The sequence below is a fragment of the Calypte anna genome, chromosome 20 (assembly GCF_003957555.1).
Source record: "Calypte anna isolate BGI_N300 chromosome 20, bCalAnn1_v1.p, whole genome shotgun sequence".
Taxonomy (NCBI): domain Eukaryota; kingdom Metazoa; phylum Chordata; class Aves; order Apodiformes; family Trochilidae; genus Calypte; species Calypte anna.
The window spans coordinates 11,442,995-11,467,916 of record NC_044265.1 but is presented as its reverse complement, the minus strand read 5'-3'; the positions used below and the strand labels follow the sequence as shown (position 1 = coordinate 11,467,916).

The 24,922-nt window shown below is 41.1% G+C and overlaps 1 protein-coding gene across 1 annotated transcript in view; it reads right to left on the bottom strand.

Annotated features, from left to right (window-relative positions):
- Positions 1-24,922, bottom strand: part of CDH4 (cadherin 4) — a 407,807-nt gene that overhangs the window by 45,857 nt on the left and 337,028 nt on the right. The gene's annotated exons all lie outside the window — the stretch shown is intronic.

Below are 24,922 nucleotides of genomic sequence, written 5' to 3'. Positions count from 1 at the left end.
AGACCCCTAACTCATGGGATCTCACACCTTCTACTATGTTTTTTTTTTAAATCTCTTAAACTATTGCACTTCAAGATAGTGTTTTAAGGTGTTACAATTTACACTTCTTAACCCCTTCAGACCAAGCAGACATGCAATCAATTCTCCCAGCTTCTCATAGGGTGCACATTGAACCTCCCATGTAGGTGTAAATGGGGCTTGCTCCAGAATAGCAGCTATTTTCTCTTTTGTGTGGCAGCTTCTGAAAGCAAAACAGCTTCAGGTGATGGGTACAACACCCAGCAACAGTGAACTGAGCTTTGGTATGAAAGCACGAGGAAGTGCTTTAAAAGTTACCTGAAAGAAAGAGACTATGATCTTCTTTTTTTTGTCACAAGGAGGTTATAAAATCAAAGAACACCAGAAAGCCTTTCAGGAGTCAACTCTGTTTGGCCTCTCAGTAGTGTGAGACCAAATAGTTCAGCAGCTGTTGCTCTTGGCTACTTTTTTTTTTGTGTTATTCAGGCAGTGAAAGTGGTGGAAGTAGAAACCTCTCCAAAGGATATGCTAGGTACAGAGGAGACCTGAAAACCACACCAAAAGCCTCTCTGCATCCTGGCTATATCTCATCATAGCCTCCAGGACAGAAGACATGTGAACCAAACTGAATTGCTCATCCACCTAATTTCATTGTGAGAGCCAGGACTTTGCTGAACAGCAGCTCCAGGAGCAGTTATTGACTGAGAATCTCATCTCAGAAAGCGATCTGCTGGTTGTCAGGGATACAAAGGGATGCTCAGAAATATAAACTCCAAACACTAAAAAGCCCCTAAACCAAACCAGAAAAAACCCCAAAACCCAGCAGACAAATAACTGAAAATGGTAACACAGACTGGGGATCCTGAAGGATCATTTTAATGGGTTTCTTAATGCCTGGTGTGAGCGATGCTGTGCAGCATGGGAAGAGCTGGGTTAAACAAGCACAGAGATGCTTTTGAGTGTGATATGCTGCAACTACAGTAATCCTATTTATATAGATATTTATTATATATATATATAAAATATATATATATATTTGAGTGAGGGATCAGCCCCTGAGCCTGGGCTACCAAGGTTTTGAAATAACATCCAAGCTGAAACCCCACTCTGGGGGAACACATAAGGAATATCAATGCAGCAGCTTCTGCCCAAGGAAAGGGACCTACTGGAAAAGACACCCACCAAAATACTCACTTGACTCAAACACACCTTGCAGAGGGTTTGCCATGCTCATGCTCCAGCTGGAAAGTGCTTCCAGCAACAGTATGTTCTGAGGCATGCTGTATATAAAGTTAATAGCCAAGTAGGGTCCATTTAACCTGGTACCTGTTCTAAATTTTGAGCAGCAAAGGGTGGGGATTAGAGGTCACAAATTATTTTTATCTGATATTTCAGCACAGGGCCTTGTCAAAACTTGAATGTAGTTGCTTGAAAAACTTTCAAGCCCAAAGAATTTTTTTCACATCTGAAGCAGTGCTTTAAAATTGTCCTAATTCTTTAAAGTTCATCTGAAATGTAAATAGTACCTCTATATTTAAGACTGTGACACTGTTTTCCAGTTTCAGGAAATTTTGTAACATGAACATTTGTTAGGATTTTTTGGTTATTGACTGAGCCTTGGCAAGTAGAGCACCAAGGCTGCAGCAAAGAATAAATAAGGACTGGGCTGTTTTCAGAAGATAAGTATGAAAACAACAGTAAGAGCAAAAAGAAGGGAATGTCCTGTAACATTTCTTTTCTAGTCCTTAAATATTTTATTTGTATAAAGCAGTATTGATGCTGCCACATGGGGACCCTATAGATTTCTATGCCTCAAGGAGTCCCATAAAAGAGCCTGGGTTGTGCACAGCCTATTGAAGCTGTTCCATCTCTATTGACTACCTCAAAATAACCAGAATTATTATTAAAATTGTTATCAGAAACCCCATTGTAACAGTATGTCTGTCCTTGGCCAGTGCTGACTTTTCTGTTTAGAAATACTGTCAGTTAATGAGCATCTCATATGGTTCTCTTATTTAATGCCAAAATTAGAGTCACAGAATAATTAGAAATGGGTTACATCTCATTCTTCTGTGATCCAAACAACAGATCAGACACTAGCCCGCAAGGAGAGAAATAAGGAAAATTAATTACATGCTTCTGATTGTCACCACTGATAGTAATGCAAGGGGGTGACAGTGAGCTGCTATGAGCTACAAATAAATTTCATTTATAAAAAAAAAAAAAAGGTATGACAAATATCTTGGATAATATATTTTGATTCTGACTACAGCCACTGAGTCGGTGCCAAAGCAGAGCAGGACTGTGATTAAGGCTGCAGCTTGGAAGGGCTGGATTCCTTCTGCATTTTCCCAAACACTGCCCAAGTGACCTTTAGTAGGTCATTTAATTTTTCCATGCCTCAAAGAAATTGAAAATAACACTTCAAAATGAAATGAAAACACTTCCTTATCTCACAGTGACATCGTGAGAATAAAAATCCATTAGTTTGCTGAAGCACTCAGCCACTCTGGTGAGGAGAGCTGCAGAGTCCCTGGCTCCAGCATCCTTCCCTGGGTGGGAAAAGTGCTGGGTACTAGTGCAGAAGTTGGATTTCTTCTGCTCTTCATCAGAAACAAGAAGCAGCTCAGATCCAGTTTTCAATTCCTGTCAATATTTTACAGGCTTTATGCCCCAGAGATGCCAGGTCAGCTTGCAAAGCACTTAAAAGGAGACCTGAGGAATAAGCCTCCTAACTTCTGGCTGAGGCAATTTTTGTAAAACCATGAAATTATGTTTGGCTTTTCTTGGGCAGGAAGAGACAGGCAATAGTTCAATGTCTAGGTGGTCAGGCAGCAACCACCACTGCTGAGAAGTGCCCTTTGGTAAATGTGCCAGAATTAAACTGATGCTGCTTCCAGGTTGTGTCTGCCACTTTCTGACAAAAAGTGTGAGTGCTGAGAGACAGAAAAAAAAAAAATAATCCAAAAACCCCAGGCAGACCAAAAAGAAGGGAAAGTAAACAACAATCTGAGAAACATTTTCGAAAAATAAAATATGACCTTCTGTGGACTTGTGCAACCCAAATCCTTCCTATGGTGTGTAACTTCTTGGTGATTACCCAAAGGCCAGGCTTTGAGAAATAAAAATATCCTAGTTATGTCCATTGCACTCCTATAATCCACAAAACCTTTGCTGTCAAATGCTGCCAGAGCAATTTAGTAAACAGGGAGAATGCCTTAATGTATTCTGAAACCTGAAAACCACCCATCATTAGCCCCACATGCTGTTTTCCTACTTTCTCTGCTTTAAGCCATTTAGCTGCTACAGCTGTTTTTCTTGTAAGTCTGACTCCTGTTTTTATCATCCTGATTTGTTTTCTGGTATATCTTGCTTGATTAAAAAAAGAAAGAAAAATCTTTCCCAATTCAGGTACAAATGCCATTTTCTTTAAGTTCTGTCAGGCTAGAAGATTGAAAAAGATCATCAAGAACAGCAGACCAGGTGAATAAATATTCTTAATATTGCTCATAATTTAAACTTCGTCTCATTTTTTGTAGAAATTCAATGTTCTTGAGACTGCTGCTGTATTCAGACCTTTTTATTCTCAGGAGCTTTTCTAAATCCTATCAATGCAACAATAAAAAAATAAACCCAATGTAATACATTCACCATACTATATTCAAACTGTTTCCTCTAATCTTGTGTGTATAGACACAGCACAAGGATCCTGAATTTTTAGATTTATGGCAGTGAGGGGCACAACACAAGTCTTGGGAATCTGTACTGTGTTGACTCTGTAGGGTCTGGATAAAATAAACTAACTTGGTGTCATTTGTTATGCATTGTTGAGAATTATTTTAAGAAAACAGATTGGCTAAATCCTTGCTAGCTGCATCTCAAATGTGCCTTCACCATTATCACCTAAAAGGAACATCTAAACACTGAAGGAACAGGTTATAGTTGGAAAAGCAGCTGATTTCATTAAATTTGGCAGAATGAAAGGTTAGTGGAAAACAGTCAAATACCCCAGAAGAGATTAATGTGAGATGCTCTCTATTGTATTTCCCTTAAGAGCTGTTTTACCCAGCATGGGTAGGGTCATGTTGTGTCGATTCGCTGAGGGAGAAAGTGATTGACAGAGTTACTGGAAAAGAAACTCGGTTTGGTTGTGAAGTCAGAAATATTAATGGAGACTTCTCTCAAAACCAGCTCTGCTTTCATATGGCTTTGTTTCCCTGGTTTTTAAGAGTGCTGTGCCCTGTAGACAAATACTCCAGACATGATCAACTGGGCAAGTTAAGCCAGTGTAGACCCAGATGGAAAATCCATTGAAAAGCCACCTTGGGGACCCTTGTCTGCATGTCTCCTCAATCAGCACCAGGGATCCAGCATCATAGGACATAAAACAAGAAGTCCTACCTGCCTCCTCCACTGACAACTCCTCCTCTGCCAGCTCTGACCCACGAAGTTGCAGGAGTTTGCCAACCATTTAATTACAGCAGCAACCGCACCAACCCAGCCCCTGCTCTGACTGCTGCTGGGAGGAGACCTGAGCGAACCTGCAAGCCCTGCTGATTGCAGAAAAGTCATTTTTCATATGAAAACAGGTGCAAAGGAAAAGGTGCTGTGGGAAACATAACCAAAAGCTTATCCTGTGAATGAAGGATTTCTACCTGGTGGGAAATTCTGAGCCACAACATGAAACAAAGACATTGGAACAACAATGAGATTCGATCTTGTTAGTTTTGTGTCTGTTAATAATGCTAAAGATGTAATTCAAGAAAGAAAATAATGCAGTTGATTCTACACTTGATTCTTGTACCATGTCTTGGTGTGGAAGAAGGAGGGATGGAATTCAGACTGAGTCTGATGGAAGAAAAATGCAAGTTCAGAGCAAAATATAACAAAGGTCGTGCTACCTAAGGCAAAGCAACTGCAACCACTTAGATGGTACAAATCACTCACTGAGCAAGATCTAGGATTAATGGAAGATAAAGTACTGTACTTCTTAGAACAAGGCATCCCATCTGTTTTTTAAAAAGTTAATATTCCTAATATTAATATGTAGAAGTAGTAGATAAATACAAAATGAAGAATTTTTTGTTAAACATTGTATTAATGGATTTGAGTGAAGTCATGAACAGATTATTAGTTATACTCTCACAAAAGGAAGGCCAACAAAAAGAAAATTTCCCAGACAGAAATCTTAATAGCACAGAGCTTCCCATGGAGCTTCCTGAAGTTCTCACCACTCACTGCTCCCTGGGGTACAACATTTGGGGAATGAGAAACAGAGATCCAGGAAAATACTGATGGCTGCACTGAGCAATGGGAGCTTTGCCATCAAACATGACTGCAGGGCATTTGTGCAAGTTTCTTTTGGTAATGCCTGCACCTTCTGGCTTCAGTCTTACTCAAAGACTCAGCAGAGACAGAGAAATACTGCAATGAAGTCTGAAACCCAACTTTTGGTGACTCAGAAGCTTTGAAGGCACTTTTTGAAGAACATGATGCCAGCTCGACCAGTGTTCAGCTCCAGAGGGACTTCAGCAGCCTTCAGAGGATGTGTTGTCTGCTTTGGAGAGTGAAGAGCTCTACAACTCAATATCCTACCTGCTCAGAAGGCTTCAGACAAGAGATAAAACTGGGGACATGAGGAACGGGAACAAACAGCTTCGTGATAAACTGAAAAACTGCTGATAAACTCCGTGACTGAGAAGTCAGGTTGGCAGAGTGCCACCAAGAGAATTTGCTGTGATGAGCAGGGACATTTCCCTTCCCATATTGGGCCTGTCAGCCTTAATCAGATCTCTGTTAGCAGAGTCTGGATGTCCAGGTGAGACTACAAAGAGAGCAATCATTATCATCCAGGAAACAAACTGCTCAACATCAACATCAGGAGGAGAATGTCTGCTCAGAATAGTGTTTTAAATAATACTCCAGAAGAAAGGCATTGATATAGAAAGTGTGAAATTTAAAGGCTGTATTATTGATTTGAAAGATGAGGGAGTGGACCAGGAAGGATTTTTGATAATCCTAAAATCATGGGGAGAGACCTTTGGCAGGGTTACTCGGACCCTTTCTTGTAACCATATGTAAAATAAGGATAGAACAGTAGCCACAAGTCATTTCAATAACCGAAGGCAGAATTTAATTTTCTCAGATCAAGGCCTTAATCAAGCAGCATTTAATTTCTATGCTTTTTGTCAATTAAGAGATGCATGAGATCTTTGCAGTCCTCAAAGGCTTTTAAGTGACCAGAAGTAGGTTCCATCTTAACAGAGGAAATTTTATAAAGGGACCAGCACCATAGAGATCCCCTTGACAACCTCCCAGCTCCTTGTATGATGGAATTAACTTCACATTGCCCCAAGGTATGAAAGAGGAACTTGCCAGCCATCTTTATGTGATGACATATAATTCTTGAAGTTTCAAAACTGGAGGGATGTAGCAGTTTCTTGGTTATTAGCTTCAAGGGGGAGTTTCAGCATTTCAGTTCTTTCCAATTCTGGCTACGTTTCCCCTTAAAAATATTTTCTTATGGAAGAGCTGAATTTCATATGGGAAGCAAAATGACCCTGAACTTAGTAGCTGACATTCTAAACTCAAAAGTAACAGACTGAAATGAAAAATTGCAGAGCATAATTCTTCCAAGATATAATTCTTATGCCTATAATAGGACATAATTCTGCCTTGTTAACCCATGACCTGAGCACGTATGATGCTTCTCTGACGAGCTTACTGCAATGCTATAAATAATGCTGGCATATTTTATTTTCTTTGTAGGCATAAATATTGACAAATTCATACTCATTAAACTTCTGTGAGCTGAGAATTATCACCATTTCTCAAATGGGGAACAGGCAAAGGAATCAAGACTATTTTTTCAGAGGCATTCATCAGTTTGGGTGGCCCAGTCTGAGATGCTGAATACAGTTTTAAGCCTTCTTTATGCATGTAAATACAGCTATAGTGTTCAAATACATACTGGCAATGTCACCTCCTTTCCCTCTACCTTCATCTGATACCTGTTTCAATCTACAAGAAATTCCTTTTGTTCTGATGTTTCCTGAGCAGAATTACAGCAGAAAGAAACTTTCTGCCACTGTAACTGGCAGAAAGGTTTGGGCAGCAATGAACTGTTTTATACTCAGTGACAAAACTGGCCCAGCAGACTAAAGGTATAGCTGTATAAAAAAATCATTCTGACACAAACTGGGTTGTGGCTTTCCAGTGCTTATCCCCTTCACAGGATCTGCATCCATGCTCCCTTCACCTGCAGGAAGCCTGAGCTATTTCATTCCATCTCAGGCTGTCTCTTGTCCAGACGGCATGAGTTGCAAATGATGAGTCCCTCTTCTAGTACTGATACTCACTGACAATCAGATATGAAAGGGTATATTGAAGTATGAAGAATCTCCCAAACAAAGTATTTTGGCTTTGTGCTGTTTAAGTCAAAGGAAACCACCTCAGGTGCCTGTGATGCTCTATAATCCCAGCTCCCTGTATGATGCAACTGAAACATCCCTAAATCTGCACCAGTATCTTCAGAATCCAATTTATCACCTTACTTTTGTAGCAGATTTAGAAGGGGGTGATGAGATTTTAAGTTTAATGCTCTCCTAAATACTGGTGAGACATGTACTTTTGGAAAAGAAAGTAAGTATTCATCCTAGTCCAAAGTCAAACTTCTGTAAAGCTTCTCACCCCAGGTTCTGGAGGTGGTGTACAAACTTACACTAGGTAAATGTCATGAATATTGCTTTATTTCCTCCACTTCACAAACAAAACTGTGCTGTGAAAGTAGAAGATCTAGAAGCTGATGTACTTCACTGCAAGCAAGAAGCAAGGCTGTAAGACTGGGCTCTCCATGGACCTGGTGGGACCATCCTTTTCAGACAGGATATGAAGGGTTCTAAGACTCTGGCCCTTGGTCTCAATAAGAAGCTGGAAGCTGTGATAAGTATGAGTCAAGATTTTTGTGAGATGGATTAATTTCCTGTGGGAAATAAGGTGAGATCATTTGTGTTTCAGAGGTGAAAAGGTTTTATCTCATCCCATTAACTGCAGTGTTTGCCTCACTCTTGGTTAATTGGAGCTGTATGGATTTTTTTATTTCTCTTTTCTTGTTGGAAGTGTCAGGACAGTCCAGGTTTAGAAACATATTATCTGACAGCAGAAACAAAGTGCTAACTCAAACCAGATCTAGCAGGTCCTTACTTGGAGTGTTTAGGTCTCTACCCAAACTAGTACCCATGGAGTCATTGATTTACAGGACAGACCTTGCCCCACGTGAAGTCAGCCCCATCACGTCAAAGAGGCAGAAGTGGAAAACTCAACACACACCAGTGAGATCCCATTTTCACCACTTCACTCAAACCAGAAAAGACCACCCTGAGCTGGCTCCTACCTCTGGCCTAAGCACTAGAAGATGCACAACCAAGGGCAATGGTGTTTTCCTGGGATTCCCACCTTGCCTGTGGACAGCTGATGGGAGCTGGGGTCCTGGAAGGCTGGAGCAGGCAGAAGGGGTGAGGTGCCTGCAGGAGCATCTCCTGGGGAAGTTTTCTCTTTTGCTTTATTGGGGATCTAAAGTGAAGCCCACGCTCCTTGGGGACAGGTTTAGAACAGCAGATGAGCCGCAGATCTTCCCCTCTCTCCTGGAAAGCTGTGGTGGCAAAGCAGGTCCCTTGCTATGCTCCCAGGGCAAGGACAATTTCAGGGTTTTATGGCTTTGTGGCAGACAGGGCTGAGGAGGGGCTGTACGTTTGCCTGCTGGTTTTTTCATCTGAGGTTTTTTTCAAGTGGAAAGGGAGGTTCAGCTCCACGTGCCTGGTGCTGCTCCCTGGGGCTGAATTGGGCCTCGGTGTTTTTATAAAATGGAAAAAAAGCAAACAAGCAAAATCAACAGATGGAAATCCTCAGATGGAAGGGGACAAACTGGTTATTTATTTAAAGAGCTGCTAAGGTCTAATGGAAATTTTCAAGAAGCATTCCATTTAGAGCTAGCTGACGTTTATTTAGCCCATATTTTCTGTTTGTTTTCAATCATTTTTCATAGCCAAGAACATTTGCTACCAGTGCTCATTCCTAGCATCTTCAATTGTGTATTCCCCAGCACTACCCTGGTTGCTACGGAGACAACTGAGATGCCACAAACCACAGCAAAGCTCTTCTGCTGTGGAAACAGTGCACCAAGGTGAGAAATATCCCTTGAAACATGAGATCTTCCAGCCCTTGTACACACAGGCAAGGAAAATGGGGACATTCAATGTGCTGGACTCTGAGTCTAAACAAAAAGCATCCTCAGAAGTGCTCTCCTGTTGCCAGATGCTTCTCAAGCTGCACAAAGCCATGAAGCATATTACTCAAGACTTGATGCCAAAGAACATTTTCTACCTGGATTTGAATAATGTGAATACATTAATTAAAGTTGATAATGGTTGATAATGATTTCCATCAGCAGTAGAATGTTGCTATATTTATCATTATCTATGAGATTCTTGTACATAACCATAATTTATACAGAGAAGACTTGAAGTGACGTGACTTGCTATCTTAACAACTTTTCTGATAACATCTTTAAAGTCACAGAACGTTGCTTTCTCACACAGACTCTATTTCATGTGAAGGAAAGCAGAGAGAGGATCTGGCTCGAAAAATTCTCTTTTTTATACCAGGTCACTGGATAAAGACATGCAAATGAAAATTCTGGGGAAAAAAAATCAAAATAAGCATTTCCTATAAAATAGGCCTTGGTGATTTAAAATGTATAGAACACAAATTCATCAATCATGCAAAACAGTTTCACTTCTAGCTGGTAGAGACAACACTCAGAGTCATCCACTGACAACCAGAGGTCAAAAAAGCTTGCAAAATAAAACAGGAAAAAAGCCATCAAGGAACCTAAAAATCTCTCAAAGCTGACAACATAATTGCTCCTGCTTTCAGCAGACCTAGACTCAAAGAAAGAATAACAGGAATCTTCTTAAATATTTGTTGTTAAGGAAAATCTAAAATGATTGTCTAGCACAATGTTAATTACATTGTACAGCAATCAAAACAGAGACGCTGAGTCTAATGAATCCCTACTCTCACCTCTGGAACAGAACTGGAGTGTCTTGTTCACCTCCTTATTAGCCCATAAATATTCTAATTAGGAAGCAACTCCAGATGAATAGGATTAGCAATAAGGACATTTTAGACTAGGTACACAAGAGATACTCAAAACTCTCATGTCTTATCTAAGGCTCTCCTGACATTTATAATCATGTAGAAACGCTAAATTTACATAGCTCTGCCTAATTAGACATGGTTGCAATTATGTTTGTGGGCTTCCTTTTTTTCGTGCCCAAGTGTAACTTACACTGTCAAAACAGGAAGCAGGAACTGAATAGAAGCTCAACAAGAAAGAAAAGTATTTTCTGCTATTTATATTTTTCCTGGTTTTAATTTGAAATTCATATTTCAAAGCCTTTTTTTTTTTTTTTTTTTAGATCCCAGGCAAGAACTGAATGCTATGGATCCAACTCCAGATCACTGCTGCTTTAAAATGTAAAAATGTGATTTTTTTTTTTAGATCAGCAGCATCTAAAGAACAGGCACTAAAACAGGCCAAATTCTGCAAAACCTGATACATGCTCTGCCTGTGTTCAGTGGGTTACTCGTGCTCCTGATGAGAGCAGGAAACACTAAATTTTGCTTTCTTTGAGGACTGCAAGCTCCCTGAAATTCTCACCTTTCCTATGTATTTTGCTGACTGCCCTGTGGTCTGTGGTTTCAGTCCCTCTCCCCTGGCTGAAAGAGCCCAAGTCTGACATTTCTGAAGTAATTCTGTGTTTGCTTCCCGTGGTCTTCAGAAAGATGGTGAGAAGTGGGTAATCCATCAAGATATATTTTCTGTGCAGCAAGTGCTGGCATTTTTGGGCAGGGATATGATAAATGATGTGTACATTATAATATCTGAATCTCAATATATTTTTTTGATGTCTATAATCAGAGAGAGAGTTCTTTCACCGTGGCTCAATCATAAATCAAAATAAGTGATATACACTCAATTCAACATGCTTACAAATTACTGCATCAGAACCATAATCATGAAAACTCTGTTGGCAGACTTCACCTGCATGGGGCTCAGGCTGCAGACAAGGTAGGTAGAGATGGCCATACAATAAACACTTGGGATTGGGGTATTAGGAAATCCCCTGGGCAAACAGCCACAAATCCATTTTATTGACTGCTTAGGCTCTAATTCTCTCTACTTCTAAATACTTTGTTTAAGTAGAAAACCAGCATGTTATCTGCCTCCCATGTCACGTTTCAAGCTCTGTGCAAACGATGCCAGCAGAGTTTCAGAGCCTTTGGAAGCCAAGCTTCCTGGTGGCAAAGGGCAGTGGCCCTGGGCACAGCAGTATTGCCAAGGAACAAGAGAACAACCAAAGAATGGCAGTGAAAACCTCCCCTTTACAGCTTTGCTGCTTGGAACGTGGGAGAGGTGGAGAAACAAGAGTTCTACTCCTGCAGGCTTGTGAAATCCGAATTAATTCATTTAGAAACCAACTATCATCCTTCTAGCAAACTGAAGAAAAGTGGATCATGCAGCAAACTGATGCACAGGAGCCCTGTGAGAGTGTTTAGGGTCAACCCAGACCCAGCTGAAACCCAAGGACTGCTGAAGCCCATCTGCAGCCTTCCAAGGAGTTTTACACAGTGCCCACTGAGCTGTAAAGACCTGGCAGGCTGCTGAACATTTCCATGAAATAAGTGCATCAGGCTACTTCTAAAAGGACATACCTAGGATGTTTTCTTTGGCTAGGACATCAGCCTCGTGCCTGCTTTCTTATCAAGCTTTCTGATCAGGAGTTTTATCAGTGAAGACAGTTGGACCTGAAAGCTTATGATGACAGGTCCGAGGAGTTGAACCAAAATCAATAACCATGCAAACACCACTGCCATTGTCTGCTCTGCTATACTTAAGATCAATCAATATGCAGAAATGAGTAGTGCCAGGCACATCTGCACTAGACTAGCACATAATCAACTTTGTCTTGTCTCAGCTTAATATAATTTTCCACCATATTAGCAGTCTTTATGACATCCTGTCTTTTCAAATAGACATAATTCAGAATCACTCCATAGTTCAATTGGATTATTTGAGTCGTGCACAGGCCCACACTCACACACACATAGATCTGCTCTTTGGTGACAGGCTCCCTTCACTCCAGTGCAGCTGGGATTAGAGCCACATTTAAAGTGTCTGCAAGGAGGTGATGTTTGAGGCCATAGCCAGCTTCTACCAACACCTCTGGCAGCAAAATTGATGTGTGTATGGACACATATACTTAACAGACTGGGAAAAGAAATGAACAAACTTATCAAACGCCATGCTGAAGCATCCATTAAAAATTCCACACACTTTTAATGACTTGGGTGAGGGTTGCTGTTGCATAAATTTATTTAACGTTAATGTCCCCTGTTTGCTGTAAATTTCACACTGTGAAATTACCAGGGCAATTCTAATGGAGCTGAAGCCTCCAGCTGCACTCTATGATAAAGGAGGAAATAATTATGAATTCCTTTGGGAAGCCAAAGAAAGTCAAAGATCTCCTTCAAAACTGCTCCCAGATGAGCTGCTCATCAGCAAACTCAGGAGGTTCAGAACCACTCTCCAGCACCAGGGGAAGCAGAATGAGCAGGATGCTTGTGCTGATGATGACTCCACCATCAACTGACATTTAATTTGAAAGGATTGAAAGCTGGTGTCTGCGACAGCTTCTGCCAAGAAACATATGAACAGTCAAGACATAGCATGGAAATGGGTTTATGTTCCAAGTCAGGATGATACTGTGTAATTTTACATCTAATCACCTAGTGTGAGACATAAGCACCAAACACAGAACTCCCAGAGCTCCTGCCTGAAGCTCTTACAGATGCCCAGATCACGAGAGGATGCTGAACTACATAGGCTGTGCCACCTAGAATGAATTTTCTATATCCCTTTGAATTCAGAGCTTAAAGCCTATGCCAGAGTTTACAAAACAGAGAAAAAAATAGTAACTGCAAAAACTCTTCTCATGATGCAGAGACGACAGATTCCACACCTCTGGAATGATAAAACAACTCATTCCTAGTAAGAAAAACAGAAAAATGTAAGAAACAAGATCACCTAATGGAAGAAACAGTATTTATTCAGTGGCTCCCTGCACACAATAACATGCAGTGTACTTCAGGCTTGTTTCCCAAGAACAAATATAATTCTTATTTATAATGCAAGAAAGGATAAAGAGGGTTTCCTGATTCTGGTAAGTGACTCTGTGATTATTTCCTCAATAAAACCGTCATGTCTTTCAGATTATTCTTTCACATTTCATTCTGGTTTGGAACAGAGAAGGCACAGACAAGCATCTTTGCACCTGGAGTCACTTTGTTTAGTGTTTCCTTTATAAAACCCAGGGACCTGACAGACAACACTTCAGTGGTACTGAGGGACTTAGGGACTTTTGACCACTGGATTTTATTTCTTGGACAGGACCTGCAGTGGTGTATAACCTATGAAGGGCTACAGAGACCATCACTGTTTATCAGGTAATGGAAGTCTGTGCAGTGCTAAGGCCCTGGCAGGAGGCTCGTGGCTGTGTCACTGCAGATTGTGACCCAGCACTCTCCTTCACTAAAGTCCTCCAGGTTTCAGAACAAGCAGCCAGCCAGTGTGCCTGGACAGTCCATCAGCATGCTCCAGACATCAACTTGCTGTACCAAAAGCAGGGCCATATGCTAAACAAAATGTTATCCCCCACTTAGACCTTCTACTAATATTCAAATTGCTCTAGCAAAAGAAATGTACTGTGGTAGTTCCTGTGTCTTCTTCTAAGGTAGCTGTCACCTCACAATTTTGAAACACCAAACATACTAAGAATGGGATTTTCTATGTCAAAGTGTCCCACTGAAATTCAGACACCTCCTTCTCACAGTCTGTGCAATCCTGAGAAGCAAAGAGGGCCTGAACCTCACTGGAAAAAATCCCCAAACAAATTCTGTGTTTATGTAATGATGCATTTATTTAGGGCCACTCCAAACAGATACAGCTGGTTATACCTGAAAATAACTGCATGTGGAAACACAAACAACAATATATGTAACTTTAAATGAGATTTTGCAAGATGTTTTGATGTGTTTTCCCTGAATGCTCCCCTACACATTTGTTTATTAACTATGTAATTCAGCCTACCTTGTATCCTATGGATGTGCTCCTCTCTAACCCTGCCCTGGTTCAGCATTAGGTTCAGCACAATAATGCAAAATCCATTTCTCCCATCTGTCAGTCAGCCTTTGAAGATGCTAATACTGCAGGCAATGGTCACTCCGAGTTACATTAATAACCTCTTCTGGTGAACAGTGGAATTAGCTTTCAGAAGAACATCCCTGAAAACCCATTTTGTTATGGTAGGATGACAGCAGTGGCAGGGACCATATAGAGAGCTGAAGGGGCCTGGGGATGAAAACTGGTGGCAAATATTATGACAAAGTGGTTTTTCATCAGAAGATGCTAAGAGTGAAACTGCTCCCAAGGAAGGGTATTCAAAACCTCTCCCTTGGAATTTATGTTGCAAAATACACCCTTTTAAAATGGCTTTAATGGTTTGGGATTGCTTTGACAGAAACTACTCTTTTAAAAGGACAACCACCATTTTAGAAGACCAATATCAATATGACATTTTTGCAGCCATAAAAATAAAAATGATGATTTTTTTTTTCAGTTCAGTTTTCTTCTGATTGGTTACTGTTGATTTAAAAATCTCATTATTTTGTCCTAATCTGAAGGTGGGAAACTCTTGTGGGGCATTCCCTGTCTAATCAGCATCATCAAGATAGATTTTTGATGCTTCAATTTCTATTTACCTGGATATAGCTGAGTTACTCTTCAGCTCTCTAGTTTAGGGCTTCACAGAAATGTTGCCACAGCCCAAGGAGCTGCAGGTGGTCAACCTACCCAAAGATCCATCCAACACCCTCCTATTTGCCCTGGTCCTCAGCTCTTTTACTAGCAGTAGTGAAGCTTGCTAATGGGAAGTCTGTTTAGATATTGATACACTTAAATCACACAGTCATTCAGTGTCTCTCCAGCACATCTGATGGAAGCTGCCTCCACAGATTTTCTGATAGTGAGGAGCACTGGTAACCCTTTCAGATTTTTTCTTGATGCTCAAATATGCATTCATTCAAACCACATCATGCTGCTGATTTACAAGCAAATGCTGTTCATTACCTTTTCTGTCAAACACCATGTCTTCTGATATCAAACATCAAGGGGGGTGTGGGAGAAACTGCACATAATTTACAAATCTAATAATGCATTTCCCATCATACTCCTCTGCACTGCCATGGCCACAAAAAGATGGAATCATCCAAGATGAAAGCATTTTCAGGGCTGAAGTTTAATGGCTAAAATAATTGCACAAACATACACATCTCCAAAACAAACCACTTCCAGAATGAATAATGCGAGGAGTATCCTCTCATCCACTACTTCACTTCCTTCACTAGAAGCTCCCCTGAGAGTAAAACACATCCAATATATTGTGGGGTGGATGTTTCAAGCACTGCAGATCTCTACAGCTGGACCAGCTCCATTCTGCTGCAAACAAACTGCAGGGTTTGTGTAGAGTTAGGAGGATGCTGTTCTTATCACTCCAAAATTCACCTTCAAAAGGTAAAAACAACATTTCCTAAGTAGGTATTTTCCTTTAGAAAAGCAAAATATCTACCAGAAAAGCTTCCCCAGTGCTACAAGTCACTTGCTGTTGACTTAGGAACCCTGCTTCCCATCCTCCGGCAACAGAAATCAGCCTGGCCACTTTAGCCCTGTTTAAGCATCTGCCTAAACCTTTAACCATTAAAACAAGATTCTTCCTCCTAAACTGAGATGAATTCCACGTCAGTATGAATGTGAAGCTGCAATCTATTTTTCAGAGAGCTGTATAAATTAAGACTGGAAAGGCCAACTTATTGAATGCCTGGATAATATGAGTCACCACGTTTTTATCCAATTAGTTTGTCTTCTAAATTTTAGCCATCAGATTTGAGGTCACTCAGTATGTGACCTGTTTATTTTAACTGAAAACTACATTTATTTTTCTAGAAAGGCGTTTGGAACAGAGAGAGCTTTTTAAGTGCAAAAAATGAATAGCTTGAATAAAACATCATTGTACTGACACATATTCTATTTAATGAGGATTTCTTACACTAAATCCCAACAATTTCTTTAAAAATTGGAATAACAGAACAACAACAAAAGGAAAATATTTAGCCTAAAAATTAGGAGAAAAACAATATTAAGGTTACCATGACAAAATAAGAAACTGCCTCACTGCTCTGCCTCACAAGCTCCTAGATGTTTTAATGTGCAATTCTGGGAAAAATAACACCCAGCTTTTTCCTGCCTCCATGTTACACCTTGCTGGCCTTATCCAAGAGGCTCTCCCAACACACAGTGAATGGAGAGCATCCCAAACCATGGTGCCTGCCCATTGTGTTTATAGCCAGCCCAGAGATGCTTAGATGTGTCTAACATGAGCAGTTGTTCTCCCCATCACACAGCCTTCTGCCACCTTTCTGGATTCTAATTAGTACAGAACTCAAGAAATTCAACAGAACTTGTGGCACAGAATAGCAAACTCCCAGATTTTTGTCCTTCTGCCTCTTTGTGTTACATCCCCAGCAGCTCCATACTCCCTGATCCTGACACCATTACAAAGCTCTCATGAGATGTACCATAAAGACACCAGAGAGATCACCATTTTAATTCCATTTTACAAATCACAAAGAGTTTGTCCATTGCTTACAATGCTGGCTTTCCATTTTAAGAATGGTTTCAGAAGAAGGGGTTCTATATCTGGTTACATTCCTTTGCATTTACACTTCATTTTTCTCATGCTGTGTTAAGGAAAGTAGCTGCTGCAGACAGAAACAGCCTGGAAACTCATCCATGCTCTGGCAAACGTGTTGATGATCATATTTCAGTAAGAAATGAAGCCAAAGAAAATTACAGGAATGGGTTGTATTATAAAAAAAAAAAACAACAACAACCAAAACCCAAGCCAAAACACTACTAGGTTTAGGAAGACAAAGTTACCAAAGTCTCTCTTTAATTGCTAGTAACAGACAATGGTCTGTGAATAAGTTAATTAGTGGAGCCAGCTTGTGTTTAATTATTTCACTTGACCTGGTGCAGATTTAGACAATAATCCCTTTAGAGAGGAGAAAGGCCTGTTGGAAAGTATGTGATGAACCAGAAGAAAAACTTTATATCTGCCTGAGCTAAACAGGTAGACTTCTACCTAAAATTAGAATGATAAACTCTTCTCCACTGTAAGACAAGCTCAAATGGAAAAAGAAATGCAGGTCTGAACCAGAGAGATTATGCTAAAGACCTGGTGAGCTTTCCCCTCCAATACTTAACGTTTTTTCCCCTGCCTTTGGAGGAGGGATTTGGAGCTGGGATTTTACAACTCAATAATGTATAAACCAACCCAGTGTAGTCAGGGGTGGGATTTCATGAACAACTTGAAACAAGTGCAACCAGACTGTACCAGACCTCTCTGAACATACTAAAATGTGTGTGAAGAAGGAAAAGGGTCTGTAGACTATCAGTTTATGTGGAATTTTCTTACAGGAGAGGCTTTGAGGATTACATTTTGAAAAAGAGTACTGATTAGGTTGGGAATCAGTCTTATTCTTGCTCAGACTCTATAATTGGATCCAATTAAACTCAAAGGTTTATTTTATCTGGGTAGGTCAACCCCAAATCATGTAGCTTTTCAATTTGGTAACATCTCTTCCAAATATGATCAAGAAATTATTACAGTTTAGCACGTGAATCAGTGCAATCTCCTCCAGAGGCTACTGCATCTCCATGCTAGCAATACTTAAAGGAAGCCAGGTGCACAAAAGAGAGCCCAAGCCAAATAGAAAACAAAACAACAAATTAGGAGCTACTCTGGCAGGCAGTAAATAGCTCCACATGCACTATCTGAGTGGGAGGAAACTCTTTTTGTTTCAGCTAAAGGACAGGACTCATTCTTGGTGGAATCAGCTCCATGGGAGACATAAACTGGCTGTCACTTTACTTCTACACCCAGTTCTCTCTGCTCCATGGATAAAGCCCCCACCTGTGCACGTTTCTGGGACACACGATGTGCAGGGACTCAAGACTGAAAAACAACAGAGAATGACTTGGCCAATAAAAGCAGCACCGTTGCTCTATTTGATCCTCTTTATTAAAAGCATCATTTGACAGGGAATTAAATGCCCTCAGACAGGAGCAAGGCCAAGACAAACACAAGCTGGGTGCAGCAGATCACCCTGTCAGTAATTACTGCAGAGAAGGGCTGTAGTGTTGAGCTGGGCTCCCCATCAGCAATTCACTACAGGATGAGGATTGTCAGCCCCATCAGGAAACATGAAGTGCCCTCAGCACCTGGTCTGCAAACCTGAAGCCAAGTTCTCAGGTGGACAAGCATGGCCAGAAAATCATGGGTACCTCTAATTTCCAAATACTCCTTTTTTTTTTTTTTTTTTAAGTGAAACACATATACTCATGCTATTGCCTTCCAGGGTTCTTGGCTCAGAGTCCTTCCTCTATCAGTATGATACTACACCTGGCTATCAGGTTTTTAGCAACAAAAAGCAATTAAAAAACCCTTTTTCATATACACATGCTCTAAAAACCCATTTTTAGTGAGTTAAAGCAATCATGCAGAAGATCTAAAGGTACAGATGACTGCGGAAACGCCCACCAGAAATACAACCAATGCTATTTGAGAAAAGCAAGTGTGGAGTAATATTCTTTCCAGGTAACAAGACTTCAGAACTACTGATATAATTCCCATCTGAACTAAAACAAGTGGTGTTATTTCTATGGGGAGGCTCCCATCCTTCCTACCCTGCAACAAGGGCTTATTGAGGAACACATTAAGCAAAGCTGCACCAACAGTGCTCAGAAAAGACTCAAGTCCTCCCCATCTGCTAACTTCTGGTATCTCAGATTACTACAAGCTGCCCTCCACAGGGTACAGGACAAATTTCCAAAGGCACTAAATAGGGTTAATAAAATGAACCTTCTTCACTGATGAGTGGTAGTGCTCCTCACCATAATTTGCTGCAAAAAGGTCATTCTTGGCTGTAATGAGAAAATGAAATGCATGCTGGAATGATGGAGCAAGCTCGGATCAGTCCTTCATACAATGTAGAAACATAAACCAGGATCAAGCATAAATCTACTTGCTAAATTCAGCTTATGGCTAATCAGCTCTTCCTTTGACAGGATATGCTGCTGTGGAAATGGGATAATTTTATAACGGAATAATTTAACCAGTTTTATCTTTAAGTAATGATTTCAGGCGTATTAATATAAAACGCTTCAGTATTTACATTTTTGTTACACGGACCTGAAAAACTCAAATGTATCAGGAGTTACACAGTATTCAGTGATAAATGGCATTTATGGAGTGGTTTTCATCCCCTAGAATGACTTTGTGCTCCACAAATGCCTGGGATGGTGTGGGGTAGCTGGGCAGACAGGGAGGGCAGAGCTCACTATGCAAAAAGCCTGGGAAGAAATTCCCAACAACAAAGGGAAACTGCTGGAAACATTAAGGCCAAGGCCAGAATGGACAATTGATACTCAGAGTCTGACCTGCATCAGCTGCTATCCTATTTTAACTAGTATTTTAAGACAAGTAGTTTATGTCTGGCTTGAAGACATGTTCCTCCAAGAGTTCCAATCATTATTTGAATGCTGTGAGAAGGAGAAAAGCTCTTGGAAGTCTGTTATTGTCCTTAGTCACTGGAAAATACTTAAGGAACCTTCAAGCTTGGAAGCTAAAGATGGGGGCTTGTGGTCCAAACACACAGAGATGGATGTGCCTCACCAGCAAAATAATCACTAATCTCTCACTCTCCTTCTCCTGTGAGTTGAGCTGTGGATTCATTTTTCTGCACGTTTGAATGCAGTGATGCTGAACTCCATCTTTAAAAAGATACCTGTGGCTCAGCAGAATCAAACAACCTTGTTTTTGTTCTTCTCCAGGAAACATTGGGAGAACATGAAAATCACAAACCCCCTCATTTTCCAGAACTCTCTAATAGACACAAATAGTAAATATGGTTCTTTCCTGTCAGAAGGCAACATCCTCTTGCCTAGTTTACATTAGTCCTCACTGCTCCTTGGACATGGCTGATACCAGTGAGGGAAATGGGAAAGAGACTTGGGATACAGTGAAGCCATTTAGATGTAAAATCCCCTCCCTCTTTGCATTTTGTCAGGGCACATACACGACTGATAATCTGCACAGATTCACTTGTGCATCACTCGTAGCATGTGGAGATCTGCAGCAGCAGATGTTCCCCCAGCCCTGCTCAGAAAAGGAGGAGCAACTTTGCAGAACAGTGCATTGAAATGCATTGAGGGGAAATAATGAACACAGGAGACCACTATTCAGAGCAGAATAAAATCCTTTTCTTATCTTCTTGGGGCAGAAAAAGGACTGAAAAATGCTGGACTCTCCTATCAGGGGAAAATGTCCTGGTACACTGCAAGGCTCAGCCTGCATTACCTGTTGGCTCCACTGAGCAAGGGCTGAAGCCACTGCATTTGGGTAATCTCAAATTAATGGCTTGCTGTCTACAGAACTATTTCACAAAGGATGAATTATAGCAGTAGCTATACTAATTACTAATCTAATTCCTTTCAGCACTGCAATGCTTTGTTTTCTCCTGGTCAACATTTGAAATTAACTAACAAGGAGGTTTAAAAAAGTCACTGCAGTGACTTGGAGCTAAATAGTTACTACCAGCAGTAAAAACCAAACCCTGCTCAGTTTTTTGAGGGACAGGGACTGCTTTTTTTTTCCCAACACAACATTTCAAATTTCTGCTCTATCAGAAATTTCTAGTTGCTCCAAAACCAGAGTGTTGGAAAATAAATCAACTGTCTCTGCCAATAAAAAGAACTTTCCCTCTTCCCCACAAAAACCCTGCCATTTCATTCATAAATAAAATAAGCTGCTAACTCAGTTGCTGGCAGGCTCTCCCTTTTATCTTTCACTCACTAGAGAAAGGGTAGCAACATCACGTTTTTGGAAAGCCAAGGGTAGTAATCATAGAATCGGATTTCATGTATTTTTAAAAGCACTTGCAGCAGCAGAGCTCCAATCACTTTTAAAAGAAATACAAACACACTGAAATTCGGAAGAAGCAACTCAGAGCCTCTGACTTTCTTCATTTCTTCACCTCGAGATGAATGTACCACCTTTCTAAAGGAGATCTCAAAAAGTTACCAACATTACACTACAAGCACCACAAAGCCAAATACTTATTATCTCAAATGAGCCTGGATGACATTTGAGACATCTCGACATTTATTGGCCTGCCAGCAGAGTGTGGGATCAACCAGCTCCTTTTCTCTCGTTTCTTTTTTTTTCCCTCCAGCTTTCTCAAAGTCTGTATTCATAAAATATTTAGTGAAAGCTCTTCAGAGGATGATATTGCCCACGCTACAGCCCCAGTGCAGCTTTACTGTGCTACTGAGACAGATATTCTGCCACCAGAGAAACGAAAAGAGCTGATGGAGTTGAATTACTGCACCAGGAGCTCATGGACAGACTCAGAGTCTGGGCTTGATTCTGGCCTGGGATGCCAGCAATGAGTGGCAGTGGATAAAATGAGCAAACATGTAGAACAGATCAGGTCCATTCGTATGGTGATAAGGAGAAATGCTACTTTTCAGAAAGGAAAACTGAAGTATGAATGTCCTGCCTGTTTCCCAGCCCCAGCTGGAGACAGCTGACCCTTTTTTACCTCTTTACACTTTCTTCCCTGTAAGACACCCCCCCCCTCCAAAAAAAAAAAAAAAATTAAAAAAAGAGCAATGATATCTGGAATTCAGATGCACTGCTAAATTAAGCTATCAGTTGAGCAGCAGCTCCTGGTGGTACCACCAATTTCTGCAGCAGCCTGCCATAGACCAAATAAGCTGGAAGGGTCCCCTCCTACCCCCTGAACTCAGTTACAACCTGTCCATCTGAAATGTTCATAGCCTTCCCTATTAATAAACCCATTTTCTGCCCCCACCACTATTTGATCTTTCCCTCCTAGTTTCATTAAATCAGCTACAGATTTCCTATGTTTCCCTACATTAGAGCAAGTATCTGCTTTTAACCTTTTCATCTAAGCCTGGCTGTCTTAATGTACCTTTGAACCTCTGGCGTGCTCTAAATCCCTATCATTTTCCCTATTAGTTCAAGGGATGGCTGTTCCTTTGTTCCACCTTTGGCATTTCTCACCCTAAGGCATCCAGAAGCTTAAATCAGGCTGTTGCTAAACTGTCCTCCTATAATAATTTTTATGAAGTGCAGTCCAATTATCTTTATCTTCCTTGGGGATCCATTCAATTAAGCACAGCTGTAATGAGTGAATGGACACAGAGCATTGTAACCATATTTACAACCCGATTAATGGGAGCCAGGTAAGATAACTTTAAAGCCATCAATATTTTAATACCTTTGCTTTTCATTTTGCTATCTTCAATGTCAGACACATTTAGAGAGACTTGCACAATTTGAGAGGCTGAGTTTTTAATTTCCTCCTTGGCTTGTGGAAATGAGGTTTTAGAAACAGCAGCAAACTACATGAATTTGTTTTAAAAAGAATGTTTCTTGCAGGTTAACCAAACCACTTCTCAAGACACAAAGCAAATTTGAGTGCTTTGTCCAGTTTCCTGGACATCTCATGTACTGAAAGAAATGTAAGAAACCAGTGAAGAACCAATATTTAAGTAAATAAGCTAAAAGCACTGGGAAGTCTCATTTCATGACCATGCAACAGAAATGCTGAGCTAGGAACCCCAGTTCTGGAGTGACTTTTCTCCCCTCTGAAATACAAATGCTGGATCTGGAACATGGTCCCACCTTCTTGATATGCTACAGCTTTGACAGCTATTTTTTTACCTGCTTTAAAGTACCTTTGCATTGCAGGAGCAAAGTATAAGGGTGCAAATGGAGACTAAACCCAAGTTTTTTTCAACACATCTTAACATAATAGTGTCATAGGCACTGAAAAATGTGTCAATAAGCATTTGGAGAAATAACTGGTACCCAGGGAATTTATCTTGGTTGTAGCAGTTTCAGCTGAATAGGTCAGATTTGTTAACATTTTAATTTACACAAATCTGCATTCCAAATAGTGCTCCTCGTCTCCTCTTCCTAATAACAAGAAAATGTCAGCAGTAAAACCAAATTTACTCCTCTAATAGCTTTCTCAAAATTTCAGGAAAAACAAACAAACACAAAAAAACCCATCCCAGTCTGTGGTATAGTTATGGGAGTGCTTAAACACATTTTTCAATTTAGAATCGATTTTAATTAATTTAACATTAATAAAAAGGAAACTTTTGCCAATTCCAGATGTAATCCTGAAACGAAGCAGAGAGAGATGGGAATAATCCTGTCCCATAGCTTCAGGGCAGCCCCAGGACTGTGCCCAGAGCTGGTTGTTCTGCCTCTGTCCTTTGCCCATCCTCATATTCAGCTTGAGACACTCAACACTGAATTTCCATCCAGAGGTACCAGCTTGCCTGGATTTCCCAAACCCAAAGCAACAGGGGAACTAACATGGAGCATATGGTTCCTCTGCAAGTTTTTCAAATGCTTCAGACATAACGAGGTATATCTGAAAAATGATGACTGCTCTGCCTCATCCTTTTGCCCCAATTATCACCTGCCTCATTTTTTTAGCTGATTTGTTGAGATTTAAGCTTCTCTCCCACCAAGTTATCCCAATCTGTGTCTGAAATTAATAGAAGCCGATGACCTTTCCCTACCCGTGAAGCCCTACATGAAAATGCTGTCCCCCTCCGATGTCAAGGGGGCAATAATAGTTCTGTCATTTCCATAAAATCAGCATTTTCCTGCCAGAATTTCAATCTTTTCCTTGGTGTACTGCACCACTGTCCCCCCGAGGGCTGCCAGCAATCTCTACACCACTTCTTTCTCCTCTTCGACTGCAAACATGCTGCAGGCTTCAACATTGCCTGGGATAATTTACCTGCTTAAGATTCAGCAAACTTCTTGCTTCTCTAAATAAAACGAGCAGGGAAAGGTCAAATCTGTTCGAAGTTGTGCTTTTAAACTCTGCCACATCAGGTGGGAAGGAGCAGGCTCTGGCTCTCCTCCTGCTTCCCCACCTCTGCTTCTTATTTTACGTCTGGAAAGCTCTTTCCTCGCCCAATTTTCTCCTCGGAAAGCTTTTTCACCCAGCGTCTGCCTCTGGGTCAGCTTGTCCTGAAACTCTGCCTTGGGCAAGCCCCGAACCTTCGGCGTTCCCAGCAGCAGCCCCGGTGCCAGTGCCAGCCCCGCCGGCTGCCCCGGAGCTCTCCGGAGGATGCCGAGCTGCTGGCGATGCTTTGATCCTCCCCAGCCCCAGCTCTGCAGCTGCAGTCGGGATTCCTCCCAAAGCTGCCGTGCAGCTGCGAAGCAAAAAAGCAGCTCCAGGCGTGCAAATGACATGGGCACAAAAGCTGGCAGAGTGCTCTGCGGCAGGGCCAGAAAAAGTGCTGGCAGGGCTGATGTGCAAGAAAAAAATTAAAAAAATAGAGCACTGAGGTGGTGCTGGAGGTTGTAACATCTCTGAGTTTGGTGTCCCAGGCAGGAAAGCCCTGTCCCAGCCTTCACATGGGGCCTCCCACTTGCTCTGTCCCTGCCATCAGTCATGGGGCAAGAAAGGAGGGAAAGGGGGACCAAACCTAGTTGTTGGTGCCTTCTCTCTGAAAAGGAACACACTGGGCTATCTCAAAATGGATTCCACCAGACTTGGTATCTCTGGGGACTGACAATATAAACATTTCAGCCTAAGATTAAGTCCTTACTTT